Below are 19,201 nucleotides of genomic sequence, written 5' to 3' on the forward strand. Positions count from 1 at the left end.
ACCTAACCAATATGTACATATGTATATCCTAAATAACGTTTCTCTCTTTCTTCTCTTTTAACAAATGTTCGATGATATTTTTACCAGACATCACTCAAGTCTAAGACTCTTAAAGTGGAATGTGATTAGGACCCACTCTATTATTCTCATAAAACTTGATCATTTATTGTGTAATTATATCCCGATTGTTAAAATTAGACTTATTTTTTGATCTTAACAATGAAATGAGTTGTGATAATTATAGTTTATGCCAATCATAGCTACTCTCCATACTGTCTTCAATATGAATAAGTACTCGAGATAACAAAATAAATTATTTTAATGGGAAATTTATTTTTAATTGAAAAATATGCCCCGAAGGAAATGTGGATAGATTTGTGCTTGACATTGAGAATATACATAGCATAAGATCTGATCAAATTTAATCCGCACTGACAACAAACTGACAGTACTTTAATGTATGTTAATATAAGTTGTTGTTTTTGTAACTGGTACCTATTCTCCATTACGATGATAAGAGTTAGATAAGTTTCCGTCGACGTCATCCAACGGTAGGGTCAGGAAACGCATTGTTTCGACGGGATTGGACCAAGAGGAGAGCGGTGTCAGATGTGTAGCGTTAGCAGGGCATAGGGTGCCTAGTGTCATGCAGGGACTCATTGCACACTAGACATATGTTTGATATGTCTGGGTCCATTCTGGATAAGTAGGAGTTTAACCTGCTACAGTATGCAGAACGAAGCTGTGCAAGGGTCACTCTCGTTTTTCGCGGCGGGTGGTGGTTTGACCCCAAGTACGCCACTCACTGAGAGGGAGTCGGTGAAGGTGTTAATGGCTGTACTGTGAATGGCGGACAGTGCATGTCTGAAGTTAGTTGCGTCCGAAGTCTGGAGGAAGGTCTGAGGAAGAATCTCTTAATACTCCCAGGAGGCGGTTTCGCTCCAAGCAGGTGTCTGCAGGAATGGAGTTTATTATGCTTCTTAAGTGGGAGCATACTGGCCTCACTATGCAGCTGTTCGATGGCTGACATTAAGAGGCATCCCGTCGAAGTCCGGAGTGCAGTGTTCTGACATGATCGCAGCTTCACTGTGTGGCGTAGTTAAGGACCGGCCGGCCGATTGCCTTGCATGTTGCCACAACGTTTCTTTGTCTTGAAGTTAAACAGTAACCGATAGAAGACCCCACCCTGCGGGACCCCTTGTTTAATTCTTCTCAGCTTTGAGGTTTTACCTCGAAATAGTACGGATGATTGACGACCGCTTAGGTAGTTCATAGTCCTCCTATTCAGTCCTGGAGGGAGCGTAGATTTTTCGATGTGTTCAAGTAGCGTTGTCTGATTGACTGTCCAACGCTCCGGGGATCGTCCTTTCGCAGGGTGGTATTTTATTCCCACAACTGCGGTACCGGAATTGACCCGGATTTTATCCGGCCAAGAGCTGTAATTTCGGAGATCTAATCCCATTTAGATCGGCAAGTCTTAATATAAGATTTTAATACAAATCTTTGTTATCGCCTTCAAAACATACTCCTTTTCTTCCAATGAAAACATGTCAACACTTAATCCAATTTTTCATACACTTGTTATAAGCTTCGGCTGGTATGGCCTTCAATGCATTTAGCGAATTTTGATTTATTCGGCCTCGGCTCTTAGAGAGATAACCATAAAACCACGAGTAAATGAATGTATGATAGAATCCTCAGCTCCATATGTTATCCATTATCTTTTTTGCAACCTCTTTTCGACGTCGTTGTGGTAAAAGGTTCATGTCCTTTGCGAAAAGTCTAGCACGGTTCATACTTGATTGAGATCAAGCACTGATTCTTTAATTATTTTGAAGCTAACGACGAGCCGAAGTGGATGAACGACTCGAATGCGGTAAAAAAGTGGAAGTGTATCCAAAACACTTTGGCATCATATTTAACGAGACTCCATTGGAAACACAATATTTGTCGACAACTCGCTGTTCTTTATCCATTGTTATAGTCGCAAGAAACAGGTCTTTTACAATGGTAGCAATGGCCTAGCATCTGGATGATCTTCAGATCAAATGCAATGTCTGCTTAAATGGTTTGGGCCGATGGTTTGCTGCCATAAATCTTGAAACATAGAAGAATGTGAGATGCAATGGGAAATAAAGGCTGTGTGCGTTATCGCCGACGATTTTTAATAGCTAAGATAATGGGATCAGTTATACTGTATGCGGCTCCTATATGGATACAGCCATATGCTAGACAACAATTAATGCAGTGCATAGGCTTTCTGCAATACGCGTGATAAGTACTTTCCGAACCATATCAAACGACGATGCTGAGATACTAGCCCGTATGGCGACTATTGACATCCAGGGTGACGAATTCACAGCTTATCAGAGACGTCTACAGCAGCAAAACGAAAGGAGAGAATCAAAAGAATTACAATGTGGCAGCAATGGTGGCACATTTCATCCAATGGATGGTGGATTCACAGACTGATTCCGGACATAAATACATTCATGGATAGACAACCTGGATTTCCACCTGACCCAAATATTCAGTGGTTATGGGTGCTTTAGAACCTGCCTATACAAATATCGTAATGACTTTTTTCATGTTCATATTGTCCGGTGTGTACAGAGTGTATTGAATTCTCTGAACACGTACCCTATCATTGCCCTCAGTTTTCAAGTATAAGGAAAAGCTGAAAGCCACTCATGCAGGTAGTCTCTCGGTGGAAAATTTGACTGTACTTATGTGCGAGTCCTATGTCAAAAGGAAAGCTGTCAGCGAAGCGGCAGCTCTAATTATGATAAGATTGAGACATTTAAAACAGGTTAGGCGTCAGTCAGTCCGAACAATAGAGGAGACTAAATGTTTTCTATTCTGCCATGCAGTAATACAGTATCCAGTGGTCCCGTGGGAGAGACATGAGATGGAAATGGGTTAGGTTTAGCAGATTAAGTCCCGCACTCCGGCTTTCAATGCTTCCAACTATTAAATACAAAAAAAAATGCATACTTATTTACTTTAGGAACTCATTGCTTAAACAGTTCTACACATGTGATACGAGTAATCGGCGAGTAGTTTTGAAAATATATTTAGCTGCGAAATCGATGCAAGAATATAGCAGTGATTCACATGATTTCATATAAACCGTGTACTAAATATTAAATTTTCTCATTCTTTTGTTTGGATTTTTTAATCAAGTAAACTTTTATCAATTGTATTCAACAGCACATACTTATATACACTTCCTTCATTACCTGACTCACTTTATCTTCGCAGACAACACTTCAATGTCTATTGAAATTTGTTGTTGTTGAAATCATTTATATATATAGAATATATTATAAACAATAATTATTGTACTTAGTTAGCGCTAATTTCAAATTTCATAGTGAATAATATTTCAATGTTGGTATTAGTTCTAAGTGTTAAACAAATAAAAATATTGAAATAGTGGTAAATATAGATATATAGACAAATATCCACAAGTATGTCTGTGTTAGCTTCCATAAACAATAAGAAAAAAAAGTTACATATATACTCAAGCCTTCTGTACCCCCAAAAACACTTTCACTTACTTCTATCAGTGTGATGTTATCAGCTGTTACTTTAAAAGGCAGAAAACCCTTGAATATATACATATTAAATGTACAATTACATAAATATTTACATACATACATCGTTTATTTCAGGGATTTACTTCAATACTACGTCCATACTTTGAGTAATAAAGATAAAAATTAGTCGCACTTTCACTTGATAATCTGGTTGCTTAGGAGATGCTATAAAATAGAGCTATATAGAATAAATATAATACATACCAAGCAGTCACAATTTATTTTAACATTTATTACTAATTGTATGTATGTACTTTTATAAAGCCCTAGGGGTGCTGACCGAGTGCAATAAAGTGCCGCAGACACGCGACACAGTAACGCCGAGTGCTGAGGCTTTATCGCAGCATTATTTGAGTCAACAAAAATGCGCCGAAAATAGCAAGCAGTCTCCAGGGCGTAACGATCACGTACTGAGTCGACGTTTTCCATCGTTCAAATGAGTGGAAGAAACTGTCTTCCGAGCTGAAAGTTTTAAGACTGAGTGCATCGTTTGAAATCAGCTGAATACGGGGAGTGGTTAATGGTTAAAATGTGATTTTTGGTCATAATCGTCCTTCGAATGTTTGATTCTGAGCAGTTTTTAGTCGTCAGTCAATTTGTGTGGACCAAGCCGTGCACACCCCTTTCGCAAGCCCAAATGTTCGGTCAAAATGCGATAAATCGATGTTTTGGAGATGTTCAATTCCATTTCCATGAATTTCAATGATAATTTCGGCTGATTTTTGTTGAATTCACGCACAGTTTCGATGGAACTTCCGGTGATCACGGATTTTGATTGGCCCACATGTTGATCGTCATTTATGTCCTCACGACCACTTTGAAAACGTTGAAACCACTCGTGCACTCTGCTACGGGATAGGCAATCATCGCCATAAACTTGTTTCATCAATTGAAACGTTTCGGTAAAAGTTTTACCAATTTTAAAACAAAATTTAATGTTGACTCTTTGTTCGAAGCTCATTTTCGCACCGATAACACAAACATACTGACACTTAAAACGCAATAACTTCACTTCCAATCGATGAAATGTCATGAAATTCTCACTGGACAATCGATAAAGATAGCAGATTCTAACGCACCAGTCGACATATAGATGGCGCCACCAGGGGCGCTAGATTCAAAAAGTCCTGTTTACTTTGGAACACACCTTGTCTGTTGAACTTCGACGGAATGTAAATTTTATTTACTTAATATAAATAAAAAATATCCTTACCATCCCCTCATTGAACTCTACTATTTTTATAACTCTTTTGCACGATCCACCATATATTCTACATAATCTTTTCGCACGTGCTAAACATATCCGCCCTGAGCGCACGAAACAATTTAATTAAAGACACTGTATCACATGCAACCGCTTTAGTGAAAATTCATGACGTCCATTCCCGTTAATCCTTCTCTGTATACCTAGCTTATTTGCACACACATACAAACACACGCGGAGTTATAAAGTAATTAGGCGTTAAAACAGTGAAAGGTGAATCTAAATTTAGACCACAGAATAAAGAAGCGCTGAGGTGGTAGTGAGTACACATGCCGGATGCTTACGCCACAGCATTATTGTTTTTAATGCAAACGTAGAATTTGTGTAATTAACACGACAAATATGGACAACATGCAAAGTATAAACAACAACAAAATATGAAAAATATTGTTACGCTTAAACTGAAGTGTCGATGCGCCTAGCGCCTTAATAACCTATAGTTGTCTTTTGACTGAAAATATCGGAATATAAATGAAATTTAGAGAGAATACTTTTCTAACAATAGTATGTCTGTGTGTTAAAAATGGATTGAACCGGATAAATGCTTCCCTTAGATCCTAATCATCTCTCCAGCGGTGTGGAGATCTTCCTCTGTTTCCACCGCCGGGCCCTTAAACTAAAACTTCAAAGCTACTGTGTTCTCCTCCATCCGAACAACATGACCTCGTACCGCCCATCGTTCCATCGTCTGCTACTACTACTATTACTTCCCTTTCTCTCGAACACTCCTAAGGCGGACTCATCAGATGATGTCATTATTCACGCCTCTGCACCATATAGCAGAACGGGAATGATGAAGGACTTATAAAGTTTGGTCTTTGTTCATCGAAAGAGGACTTTTCAGTTGCCTACTCAGTCCAAAGTGTCATCTTTTGGCAAGAGTTATACTGCGTTGAATTTCAAGACTGACTGACCAGGTTATGACTGTGACGTGCGAGCCACGACTCGAATGCTATGACTGTGATATTTCTTCTTGTCCTCGTTCAAAACCAGACCCATTCGTTTCGCTTCCTTATCCAGTCTAGAGAAAACAGAACTCACAGTGCGGTTGTTCAGCAGTTGTACATTCTTATAGAAGATCGAACCTTCTCCAGCAATAGATTGAAGAAGTCACACGATAGGGAGTCTCCTGGTCTGAAACCTCGCTGGATTTACAGCAAACGGCTCGTAGAAGTCCTTCCCGATCCTGACGGAGCTTTGGAGCTTTTGTGGGCTTCAGTCTTTTACACACTACGCTCGATATTATGTGGTATTAAAGAGGCTTATCCCACGGTAATCGGGGGGGTTTCGTGGATTGGGCAGAACACACTTAAATATGTGCCAATCGTCGGATATACTTTCATCCGTCTATATTTTACAAAGAAGCTGATACATGCTCCTTATCAGTTCTTCGCTGCCATATTTGAATAGCTCATCAAACAAGTAGACGGACAATGGAGCATCTACGAACCCCCCTGTATATTTGGGAGTATTTTTCTTTTATTAACAACAACAAATGTTTGGTATTAATAAACACAGCGCTCGCTAATGAATTTCCTTTATTCATGTATGATAGTTTTAAACAAATATTGACATTAATTACTCGATATACATAAACTCTATGTGCGTAGGTTTGCACCTACGCCAGAAATCTAGAAACTAGAATTGCAATATGCAGAATAAAAAAAAACCAACAACATTATTGTTTACCAATGATTTGTAGTACTGTGTACTCCTACTTATTGTGTGTGCTTAGTATCTATGAGACTATCCGATTGTGTACCTCTTGGGTCGGCTACCATTACGTATGACATCGGGCATATTAAATCCTAGAGCTTGCTTACGTATGTAGGTGTTATCTCCGCACATAAATATTGTATATTTAGAACATATTCACATAAATGGTTAAGAGGCATTAAAATGATGATTAATTAAGGTGTAAAAAAATATGGTCCACTTTCAGTTATATGGCTGTGACGTTAGTGGTCTCAAAATACAATTTTAAAGTTTGTAAATAAATTCTGGAACCTCTTTTGTTTATCTTACTAAAAAATACGTAGGTTGACCTTGTATTGCGGGATTTGACAACTTTATCGTAAAATCTGACATTTTTGTTGTTATACATACTCAGCAGGTTTTGACATGCGAGCGCTATTTGTATTGTTAACAGTAACTTAAAATATTCATCTTAGTGAAGAAATGGAATTAAATAGCGAACACGTGATTAATTTTTACAACTTTTGACGTGGATTAACTCAACAACAGTACATCGATTAAATTAATTTAATTTTTGGCGATGAATCTCCATCTAGGACCAGTATGATATGGTGAATTCGATAGAGGTAGGTCACTCCAAGAAAATTCGTTGAAGTCGTTCAAAATCAGTTTTTGTTCTGGAAAATATTGATGCTGTGCACAAAATGATATTGCAAGATCGTCAAGTGACCTATCGTCAGATTGGGACATCAATGGAACCGTATACAAGGTGCATTCCATAGTAAACAGGACTTTTTGAATCTAGCGCCCCCTGGTGCCGCCATCTATATGCCGGCCATTGCGTTAGAATCTGTTATCCTTATCGATTTTCGAGTGCGAATTTCATGAAATTTCATTGACTGGAAGTGAAGTTATTGTGTTTTAAGTGTCAGTATGTTTGTGTTATCGGTGCGAAAATGAGCTTCGAACAAAGAGCCAACATTAAATTTTGTTTTAAAATTGGTAAAACTTTTACCGAAACGTTTCAATTGATGAAACAAGCTTATGGTGATAGTTCCCGTAGCAGAGTGCACGAGTGGTTTCAACGTTTTCAAATTGGTCATGAGCACATAAATGACGATCAACATGTGGGTCAACCAAATCCGTGATCACCGGAAATTCCATCAAAACTGTGCGTGATTTCATCAAAAATCAGCCGACATCATAATTAAAATTCATAGAAATGGAATTGAACATCTTCAAAACATCGATTTATCGCATTTTGACAGAACATTTGGGCTTACGAAAGGTGTGTGCAGAGTTTGTTCCACACAAATTGACTGACGACCAAAAATTGCGAATCAATCATTCGAAGGACGATTATTTGACCAAAAATCACATTTAACCATTAACCACTCCCCGTATTCACCTGCTATGGCACCGTGCCACTTCTTCCTTTTCGGAAAAATGCATTTGTTCATGAAAGGAAAGCTTTATGCCGACGTAGAGGCCATTCAAAAGGCTTGCACCGGCATAATGGCGGCCATACCGGCCAACGAGCTTAAAATACTCTTTCGGGTTAAACTATGTAAGCAGAGTATTGCGGTCACATAAATATTGACAGCGCTCACTGAACACACGCAAGAGGACAATGGAACTACCAACTGCTCAAAATCCGGTAATGATGAGGCAAGAGTAATATTAATTACAAGCAATTCATCTTGCAGCAACTCTCAACTTGCAGTTGTAAAAATCATAACCGTTAACTATCAAACACTTGCACTCTATTTGATTTCTTCGAATGCGAAGATTTATGCAGCCAGAGCCACAGGTTACAGTTATATAAGTTTTAAGGGCCTTGTTGGCTTGAAAATTCTGAACCCCTCCAAAAAGAAAATTTTAATATCTCTGTAACGACTCTAATAATTATAAACAAACATAAATATTTATTTGTTAATGAGAGTATAAACAATTTTATAACGATGGATTACTAATTGAATTCCTCAGATTTTTGATGTTTATGATTGATGAATGTTATTGAGCATACAATAAACAGTAATTTCAATAATTTCCATTGGCATATTTGCACTTTAAAATGCTATGGTGACGTAGAAATTAGGCTTATCAGTTGTTATAAATGATAGGAGTCTAAATATTTTCAAACATACACATAAACTTTTTATATCCGATTTGTTAATCAGTTCCTCCCACTTCAAACGGCACACTTACCCAATTGAAGTGTTCTAATATTTAATTAGCAATAACTTTAATTGACTGTCTAAACTTAATTGCTTGAATTAAGATTGATACCTTGGGATTTTTCTAATGCGTATATTAACGGTATTTACTTAAACTCATGGAAATAATGGGAACTAATATATAGTACATGTCGCACACATGTAAAGAATTTTTATTAATTGAACTTTTTTCATAAAAATCTGATTTTAATCTCTATCACTATGAGCACAAATTAGTAAGACTTTGTTCATAGTTTTAAAATTTTTAATTTATTCTTCTAAATCCAAGTTGTCCCTCTCAAAGTAACCCTCTTTAACCCCAATACATTTATGTCAACTTTTTTCCAATCTTCGAAACAGTTGCTAGGGTCAATTTCCGGAATCCTTCAATGCGCGTAGCGATTCACGTTTAATGTTTTCAATTGACTCGAAAACGGCTTCTCCGAAGCGGTAGTTTCAGTTTGCTGAATAGCCAAAAGTCACATGGAGTTAAATCAGGCGAATGTGGTGGTTGCGTCATGATATTAGTTGAAAATTTGACGAAAAACTCACGAATGATCAGTGCAGTATGCGACGTTGCATTATCCTGGTGCAAAAACTTGTTGACAGTTTGGCCGAACGGAAAAAATTCGGAGTGCACCACACTTCGATAATTGAAGTAAACTGTCAACATAACCTTGATTTTTGACCTGTTTTAGCGTGTTTTTCGGCTTCGGCTCACCTTTGCCCCAATTTTTGGTCGATTGATCGTATGTTTTCGAATTGTAAGCATAGATCCAAGGCTCAACGCCAGTAATAATACGTTTCATGACATCCTAGTCGAAAGCATTGTTTCAGAGACATTATCACCACCCCGGTTTTCGAAAAAATTGTGTGATTTTGGAACCAATCGTGTTTTCACTTTTCTTAGGCCCAAATGAGCTTTCAAAATATTTTCACTGATTCTTCCGATATTTCATGATGCCAGTAAGATCTCTGATCGTAATCCTCGATTTAAAGCACCAATTTTTTTATTCTATTAATGTGTTGATCATCACGGCCGTCCTGGACGTGGTTCATCGTCAACGTGTTCTCGACCCTTTTTAAATAATTTTTACTAATCAAAAACACTTGCATAAATAAGGCAAAGACGGAAAATTGGAGAAGGAAGTGTTGAGATGATTCTAACTCATCTTCTTCCAAACTGCTGATGCAATTGGCTTCCAGTAAAATTGTCAATCTTACCGCATGAAACCCGATCGGACAGTGTCCACTTAAAACTGCTACAACTATTGAGAGGTGAACTTCGCTGAGGGTAAAGAGGTCACTCGACCTCTTAAAATTTACCATAGGCCGGAAGAGCCTTGGTAATACACAGTTGCAAGTAGTAGACCAACCTTTTCTGAGTTAGCCAGAGGCCCAACTATCTATTAGGGAACTCTAAGAAGCCAACGGAGCTCGTAACGTTTCTCATTCTGCAACTTTTGAGACTAAAATGTAGAGTAGATAGCCACACTCTGAAGCAGTATATTCACCCGAGCAGTGGCTCTACTGCCATCTTTATGGCAGCCACTTCCGCTTGAAAATCACTGCAGAAATTCCACAACTACAATTCAAGAATAGTTCTCGGCAATGTACACCTCTACTAAACATCGCCGCAAGCTCCACTTCATTCATCGAGAACTAGCGAATCCGTATTTTGTAGTGAAATCAAAGTATCCGAGAATTTCGAGTGTCCAAGCTCGCAGTCATTTAAGCACCCAGCTTCTCGCAGTCAGAGAGCAGCTTTCGCGGCCTTACACCTTTCGGCTATGTCCATATGTGATATATATGGTACAACGAGGCATTGAGGGCCACAGTGTGGTTTGTAGTGCACCACAAATACTGATGAGATCCACCAACAACCTAGCAAACATTAGACACAATACAAGAGATAAAAGATGTTTAGAGAGCATAAAGGAACAAAATATTATAATAGCCTGCCATCTGTAGTTTTCTGGTATTATCTCGCTGGAGCATCTTTGTGTTTTTGCGCTGCTATCTTAAAATTCTAGCACCAAATTTTTGCTTACTGTCGAGAGAGCGGAAAGTTGTTATTTTGAAAAAGTCTCAGCTAAAAGTTATTTCAAACATACAGACACAACATACATACATACACATCTAGAGAGATGTTTTCAGGCCCATGTTTTTTTGAAACAATTGACTGACTAAATACCGCAAAACTGTTAAAAGTAAGTACAACAAATATTTAAAGTTGATAAGAATAATATTTTTTATCTTAATTCATTTGTGTCATTCAACAGTTTGCCGTGCAAATTATGAAAGAAAACGTTTGAGTTTATTACAGTTGAAACGTGAGATTTTCAAAAGCATAGAAGCTGTCAGGTTAGATAAATTTGTTTGTGTGACTCACGCCCCAAAGGAACGGAACTCTACGGAACCGTATGTATCTCGTGCAAACAAACAGACGCTGCAGTATAAGTAATACGTACATACTCGTATAAATAAATACATATTACTGGCGTAAAAAATAAATAAAAACCAAATGGGAAACGGCAAATTAGATAATGTGCGACAAGAAATACAAAATATTCGAAAATCTGGAGCGTGGATGGGAAAGGTGAAGGCGAAAGGACTGATGCGGCCTTAATTAAATTGAGCACAGAATTTGTGTGCGTCTTAAGCAGGAAAGTGTATATCTGTAAAGCGATAAGCTGCACGCTTAGAAAAAGTAAATTCAAGATTATTAAAGAAGAACAGGCAGCAGACGACCGGCTTTGTGATAAGCCTACTGCTCATTGAAAAATGCTACGTATTATTTGGTTTGGTTAGTTGGCTGTCTAAATAAAAGAAATTTGCAAATTCAGACGCCGCCAACTATAAATAGTGGTAGATTATGGAATTAAGAAAAAGTTAAAAATTTATAATATTTTTATATATTTTATATCCTTGGCAACAATTATATTGAACTATACTCATATGTATATGGTTTTTGATATAATTCACTGAATGATCTGATTCAGCTTTCTTCGGGCTTCCTACGGACTCACGATTTTTCTGGCATTTCAAGTTTTAGTATTCCGTCATACGTGGGCTGCTATATATATTTCTGGCCTAATAATGAAAATAGGAATATTTATCAACGAAAATGTTTTTTTTTCGTTGGATTTGGCTCGTCTTGGAAGACCCACACGGTCGATTGCTGTTTTGTTTCGGGCTCATACGCATAGATCCATGATTCGTCACCTGTGACGATCTTATAAACGTCTTTTGAAGCGCCGCGATCGTATTTTTTCAGCATTTCTTTACACCAATCCACACCAGTTTTTTTTGACCGATTGTCAAATTGTGCGGGATCCAACGAGAACAAACCTTTTTTACGGCCAGGTGTTCAGGTGCCTGGTGGGAGCAATGCATAGGCATGCCTCTATCTGAAGGTATGTTACATGACGGTCTTGCATTATCAGTTTACGCACGGCATCGATGTTTTCTGGCACAACGGCTGTTTTTGGACGACCTTCACGGAATTCGTCTTTGAGCGAGCGTCGGCCACGATTGAATTCGTTGTACCAGTTTTTCACAGTGCTATAGGATGGTGCTTCATAGCCATACAAAGATTTTAGTTCATCGATGCACTCTTGTCGTGATAATCCACGTCGAAAGTTGTGAAAAATGATCGCACGACAATGTTAGTGTTGCCTAATTCACTGAATGATCTGATTCAGCTTTCTTCGGGCTTCCTACGGACTCGCGCTGTGATTACTGATGCTATGTCTTCTGCATAGGCGATTCCGTCATAACTAATGTTTTACAGATCTTAGCCTAAAATTAACCCTTGTGGTGCTCCTGTCATAACTTCTATTTGTCGTGATCCCTCTTTAGTCTGATAAAGCTGTTTGCCGACACTAAGATAGCACCGCTCCACAGCATTGAATTTTTTTCTAAAGCGTCGATCATGTCTGCCCATCTCGCGTTATTGAAAGTGTTTCGAACGTCTAAAGTCTCCAAGGGAACTATTCGCTTGTACGTAGGTGCCACGTTGTTCGACTTCTACACTTTCAATAACGCTTCGGATAGCGCTTAGGGTTGACCTTCCGGGTCTAAAACCGTGCTGTCTGGAGGAAAGTCCGTCAGCTTCATTGATAGCCGCTTTCAGTTTAGGTTAGTAGTCTTTTAGAGAGATTTTCCGCTGTGTTGAGCATGCGTAGTGGGCAATGTGGGCTGGAATCCCCTTTTCACTTGCCGATTAGGACAACTCCTTGTTTCTTCCAAATTTCAGAAAATATTCCAGCTACGAAGCGGCCGTTGTACATGTCTAAAAGTACTGCGGGTCGTTCTACTGCGATTGTTTCAAGTATTTCTGTTGGAATTCCGTCTGGACTGGGCGATTTGTTAGTTTTGACCTTGCCAGCGATTAATTGCAGTTCCTCGAGGGTGAACTGGGGATTTTTGAAAGTTTTATAGTCTGTTCTGTGTCACTGACTCTTTTTTCGTACGTGGGAAAGAGTGAGTTTACGATGTCATTCATTTTGTCAGCGTTGGATCCGAGCTCCGAGTTTCTTCATAACTATTTTTTTATCTATGATTTTTCTGAAAGTTTTGGGAGAGCTACTAAGCAGGGTCTGTTCGTCCATTTCCGAAATTAATTTCGTAGCGTTTAAATTTGAAACTTTCCATTTTCGTGTTCCTGTGTTCCTTTCCTGTGTGGCGTTTGTTTCGTTGTCTATCATGACAGATATGTATATACTGATGATCACTGCCAGTATAGTCTTCTAGGACCCTCCATCTCTTTATTGATGTTGTCGCTTGGCGTCAAGTAACAGCTAATTATTGTGAGGTTACATCTGTTACAAACGAAACTGTTGCTATTGCATTTACCTATAATGTTGATGTTACTTCTTGGGGGTAGCCACTTAGCGGTGGTTGAATTGCTATCGCATATTGACCTGTAGAATCTTATTTTTTTTTTGTGATAATTCTTATATACTGTACATTTTGCGGAGTCTGGATATGGTCGATTTTTTCGTGAATGGCTTCTGCGCTGAGGCAGCAGAACATATTATTTCGTTCTGACCACTATAGCTTATAGCTGTCGTACAAACTGTCTAATCAAACTCAATTCCAAGTTTAACAAGGTAACTTTGCGGAATTTGGCATAGATTAGCATCAAGACCTGCACTACAATCTCCATACAAATTATACAGATCAGTACTTAGCTGTCATACAAACCGACCTATCCAAATCAACTTTATTATAGTGCACCTGTGAAGGGTATTATAGCTTCAGTGGTGCCGAAGTTAATGTTTTTTTTTCTTTTTTGTTTTTTTACAAAAAGTTGTCTCATCTCTTCAAAATATGGGTGACTTATCAACCAGCTTTCATATCTGGCGCTGCACGTTCACGAAAAGATATTCACATATATGTACATATATGTATATATGCACATATCCACTATGAAACATCCACAATTTCATTATCATCACTTTTCAGTTTTTTACTTAATCTGTTTTCAAATAATTTGCGATGATAAATTTTTAATTAAAACCTTCAGACTCACTCCTCACTCATAGCAACAAAAGCAACAACAGAGTCTACTTATATCATATATTATTTAATAAATAAAATATGAGTTAAGCTATGAATTCATAATTATAATTATAATAAAAAAGATAGTAATTGTGGAAATAGAAATAAAATGATTAAATGTTTACACCTACAATGTTAGTTTTTGCTCAATTTCCGTCACCAGCTACCGTGCGGTTGAGTTCATGCAACTTTGATAAACATAATTTCAAATACATAAATACAAACACATAGTATATACATACATACACACTCACATATACCTTTGTATTTAATTTGCATATAAAAAATGTTTATTGCTGTTGTAGCCGGTCGATTATTGTTTCGCAGCGATGACACTAAGGAGCAATAAACTGATATTGGCAATTTTTACTTCTGCAGCTAGATAATGCCTTAAGGTCTGACATGCATTTCATATTCATTATTCTGCCTAACCGCCATTCACTTTTCAACTAACTACAACAATAGTGATTATAAGCATATAATACGCATAGCATTGGCGTTGGGCTAATTGAATGCGCGCCACCTTGTTGTTATTGCTTGCCTAATTTGGTATGTGGGCTGGAGAAAAACGTTCGCAAAACGTGTCGCTAAAAATTAAAAACAACAAGCAAATTTTTATACATGTTTTTTGTTGTAAATACATATGTAGATATGTGTATTGACAATGCGCAAAGATATGGTCTTTGGAGATATGCTTGGGCGTATACGTAATCAGAAGGAGTAAGCTCATGGAGAGCGAACTTTCTTATGTCCCGTTGCAACTTTTGGTGTTATTATATGGGAAGTATAAATATTTGTGCTGTACTTAGGTGCAAAAAAAGATAAAAAATTTACATATTATGATTTGGCTGTGAGATATGATGTTGCGTCTTACTTGAGAGCGCTGCGATCCATCACCAAAAATGACAATGTCATTAATATATTTAATTAAATTTTCCAATTAAATTTTGTAAATATTAGCTAATTAAAATTAATTCAAATTAATCTGATTAAATTTTTGTCTAATTAAATGACCTACTTATATTAAATGACGTACAAAATTGGTATTTTCGAGTCACGAGCGAAATATTATAAAGAGATTTTTGTGGATAGTTACTGTGGCTCTACTAAACTCATATGGAAGGAACACAAAAACAAAAAAAAACTTTAATTGCGATTACAACGAAGGAAGTATACCCTGCACGAATAACATAAAAAAATCAAAGTTTCCATAAAAGAACTTAATTTTGATCAATGAGTTTTTATGACAGCTATATGCTATAGCGGTCCGAACTGAAAAATCGGACAATAATCCTTGTTGGCTCGGACAATAATACAAGCCAAATGTCATGAAGATTTCTTATCAAAAATTTTTTTCTATACAAGGACCTTAGGTGGCAACACCACAAATATCTGGTATAAAAATCTGTCTTAAGCCTGTTGACTTTGATGCCCTTATCATATTATATATGTTTTTAATCAATTGAATTATATAAGATAATAGTAAAAAGGTGGCAATGCTTCTGAAAAAAAAATCAGCCGGAAATATTATTAAGTATTCTAATTTAATCTCATTATTGCCATTTTTCATACATATTATCAATATTAAAAAATTTAAAATTGTATAGAGGTGGCAACCTTCCATAAAAATATTTTCAAGTCCCTACAAATATTTTCTGGTTTCTAATGATTTGTTTCTTTTCATTGGCGGTGTTCTTTACGTGGCGGGACCCAAACCCGGCGCACAACCCTGGGAAGGAATGGTTCGCCTTTTCACATTAGCTCGTCTTCAAACGGATGTTTTTTTGCAACTCAGACGGTATTTGGTTCAAGACCGTCGTAAACTGCTTGAGCCGTATGAAAAAGAATCGTTTCTGGCCACTCCCAAGTGAATGTAGCTCAGAAGATTTTCCTCACTTACGTGAACTTCTACACATGGCTCCGTCTTCCGAAAATGCTCGAAAATTCTACGAAAAGATGTGGCGACTAACAGAAAGTTTCAAGGCCGGAACTTACTTTTGTAGAATCCATAGAGATGATCTAGTGACTGAACCCTCAGAGGTGATAGTAAATGATGATGATATGAAAGCCACACTGAAATTGTGGAGGGAACACTTCTACTGCCTGTTGAAGGGCAGTGAGAGCAAAACACCAGGAGATAGTGAAACCGATTCCATTGCTGGACCATGAAGAAGTTCGAATAGCCATTACGCGTCTGGATTGCCGGCCGAGTTATTCAAATACAGCAGCGAAGAACTGATAAGGCATGCATCAGCTTCTTTGTAGAATGTGGTCGGACGAATCCATGCCAGATGAGTGAAATTTAAGCGTGCTCTGCCTAATCCACAAAGAGAGAGACCCCCAATCTGCACCAACTACCGTGGGATAAGCCACCTCAACATCTCATATCAGATTCTATAGAGCGTATTGTGTGAAAGATTAAAGCTCACCATCCAACCAAAGTGATTGGACCTTATCAATGTGGTTTTAGACATCTTCAAAAATACCCGTGAAAAGAGGATCGACACACAACATCTCTTCATAGACTTCAAATTTGCTTTTGGAAATTTGGAATCTCCAATTGTCGCCAAACAACGAAAAGGAAGATGATGTTGTAAACTCAGCTATAACCGCGTAAACGGTGTCTACGCCAGTAGAGAAGAAGAAATGCAATTTATTTTTATTTTTTTTATTATTATTTAATAAGATGATCTGCAATAATAAAACGATTTAAAACAGTAACAGTGTTGCATTTGAAATTATTCCGCAATAAACTCAAAAATCCACTGTCATATCGCACGTCCTCGTAATATAAATGAGTTCATGGCTTTCCCCATGTATTGTGCAATAGAGCCGCTTGAGCTTAAATTTAATTAAAACGATATTTGATTAAATATTTATTTTAGTTATGAAGAGCATTTGCAAAATACCCGAAATAGCTAGATATGACATTCCTATACATAAATAAGTATATATATAACTGTTGAATGACCGTTTTGATTCTGCTAGGTAGCATTTCGCCGTTAGATGAAAGATTGTATTAAATGTGCGCTATACTATTTGTATGTATGTATATATTTTTTTTTGTAGACCCGGAAATCTTGGGAAATCAAGGCATACTCGTACTTCGCATTGAAATGTAGCTTCGGAGGGAAGAAAGCTCCATCAACAACTACCAAATAAAATTTTGTTTAAAGTTTTCTTTCCAAAACTCAGAAAATAGTATTATAGTAGTTGAATAGTGAGAAATTGAAGTATTTCGCGAATGTCTTCGAAACTTTATACACACACGTTCATACCTATGTACTTACATATCTATACTTTCGCTCCCCGCTACTTTTCCAAAAATTAATTCCATATTAATTATTTTAATTTATTAAAAGAAAAGGGTTTATCCATGCGAATCAAACTAAATATTGTCTATTTAGTCAGACGTCAGGCGATTGGTTGATAATAATGAAAAACAAATATTGAAAATAAGAAAAAATGTTATCTTTGATATATATGTATTATTGAATTTTTACGCCTTTGCCGACAATGTTTCAAAAACATTATATTATAAAAGAGAGTTTAGATGGTGAAAAAATATATGTATGGATGCAAGTATATTTGTTTGCTTGCCTAATATTTTTTTAAACTTTTTTTTAATACTGGAAAAACTTTAAAATATCGCAGCCAATAGGAACGATCATGAAGCCGATAATGACGAGAGGCCATGGAATTGAACAATTTTCACACATCTTTTCTGCTAAGCGACCATATATACAAACTAGACGAAGGAGTACTGAATCTTAATATCACAATCGATGACATTAAAATTCCTACTCTTAACAACCCTAAAATTTTGAGAGTAACATTCCACAGCTTTTACTCTTTCACATCGCAAGCGACACCGGTGATTACAAATTAGTATAGAGAGCACCAGAGAAAAAGACAAAACGTTGTTGACAACTTACAATAGAGACAATTTGCCGGCGAGTCTTAAGCTACGAATGCAGACGAAAAAGCTTCAAAGAACACTATATCCGTACGATCAGAGGATTAATCTAGAAATTCTCCCTAAGCCGTTTCTGTTAGAATACTTTCGTAAAAATTACTCTGCTTAGAGCGAAATGGCATCCCACGAGAATCAAGTGATTATTCATATCAGATTATGGACGTAGTGGACTTACGATAAGCACTGAACACCATTCACAGTGATGCTATTGACGTCTTCACCGACTCCATCTTAGTGAATCTCCTACTTGCCACCACCTATTTGTATTGTAGACGAAGAGCTCGAGTTAAATCCCGCTCATCTAGCACTCCCATGGACCAACCCTATTAAAACTGCATGTTTTCTGCAGTTAGATGATTTCAATAACAACTAACTTTTACCTTGACAACTAAACCGGGTCTAAATAGCCACAATAATATTATAGGGAATATTATATTTCCGATCGAAGACATTTAAGTTTAGTTTTTCGAATAAACTTCTCATGGAAAACGATGATATGATACTTTTTTAAACTGAGACGGAATTGTGAGGTCCTCAGCATTATGACTCACCGCTGTTTTCGTCACGATGAGAGAATTTTCAATGTTTTCAACTAAACAACACAGAAATATCAGTCAATCCTAAGCAACACGAAATCGTCAACCTTTTGAGTTTGCTCTGCATCTCTATTTTTCAAGACAAAAACGGAGTGTCTTTTAACAATTATGACAACTTCAAATTTACCAAAAAATAGTATTTATGAGAGAAGCTTTTATGCGAAAAATATACGTGGAGGCTTGGCAAAGTCTGCCGTGGAGATTTGGGTTTGAATGCTTTCAGCTTAGAGAACCGCCAAATGTATACATACATATTGGTCTGAACTAGTGAGATAAAAGTGTGGAGTGAA

This window comes from Bactrocera dorsalis, chromosome 5 (genome assembly GCF_023373825.1).
Source record: "Bactrocera dorsalis isolate Fly_Bdor chromosome 5, ASM2337382v1, whole genome shotgun sequence".
Classification (NCBI taxonomy): Eukaryota; Metazoa; Arthropoda; class Insecta; order Diptera; family Tephritidae; genus Bactrocera; species Bactrocera dorsalis.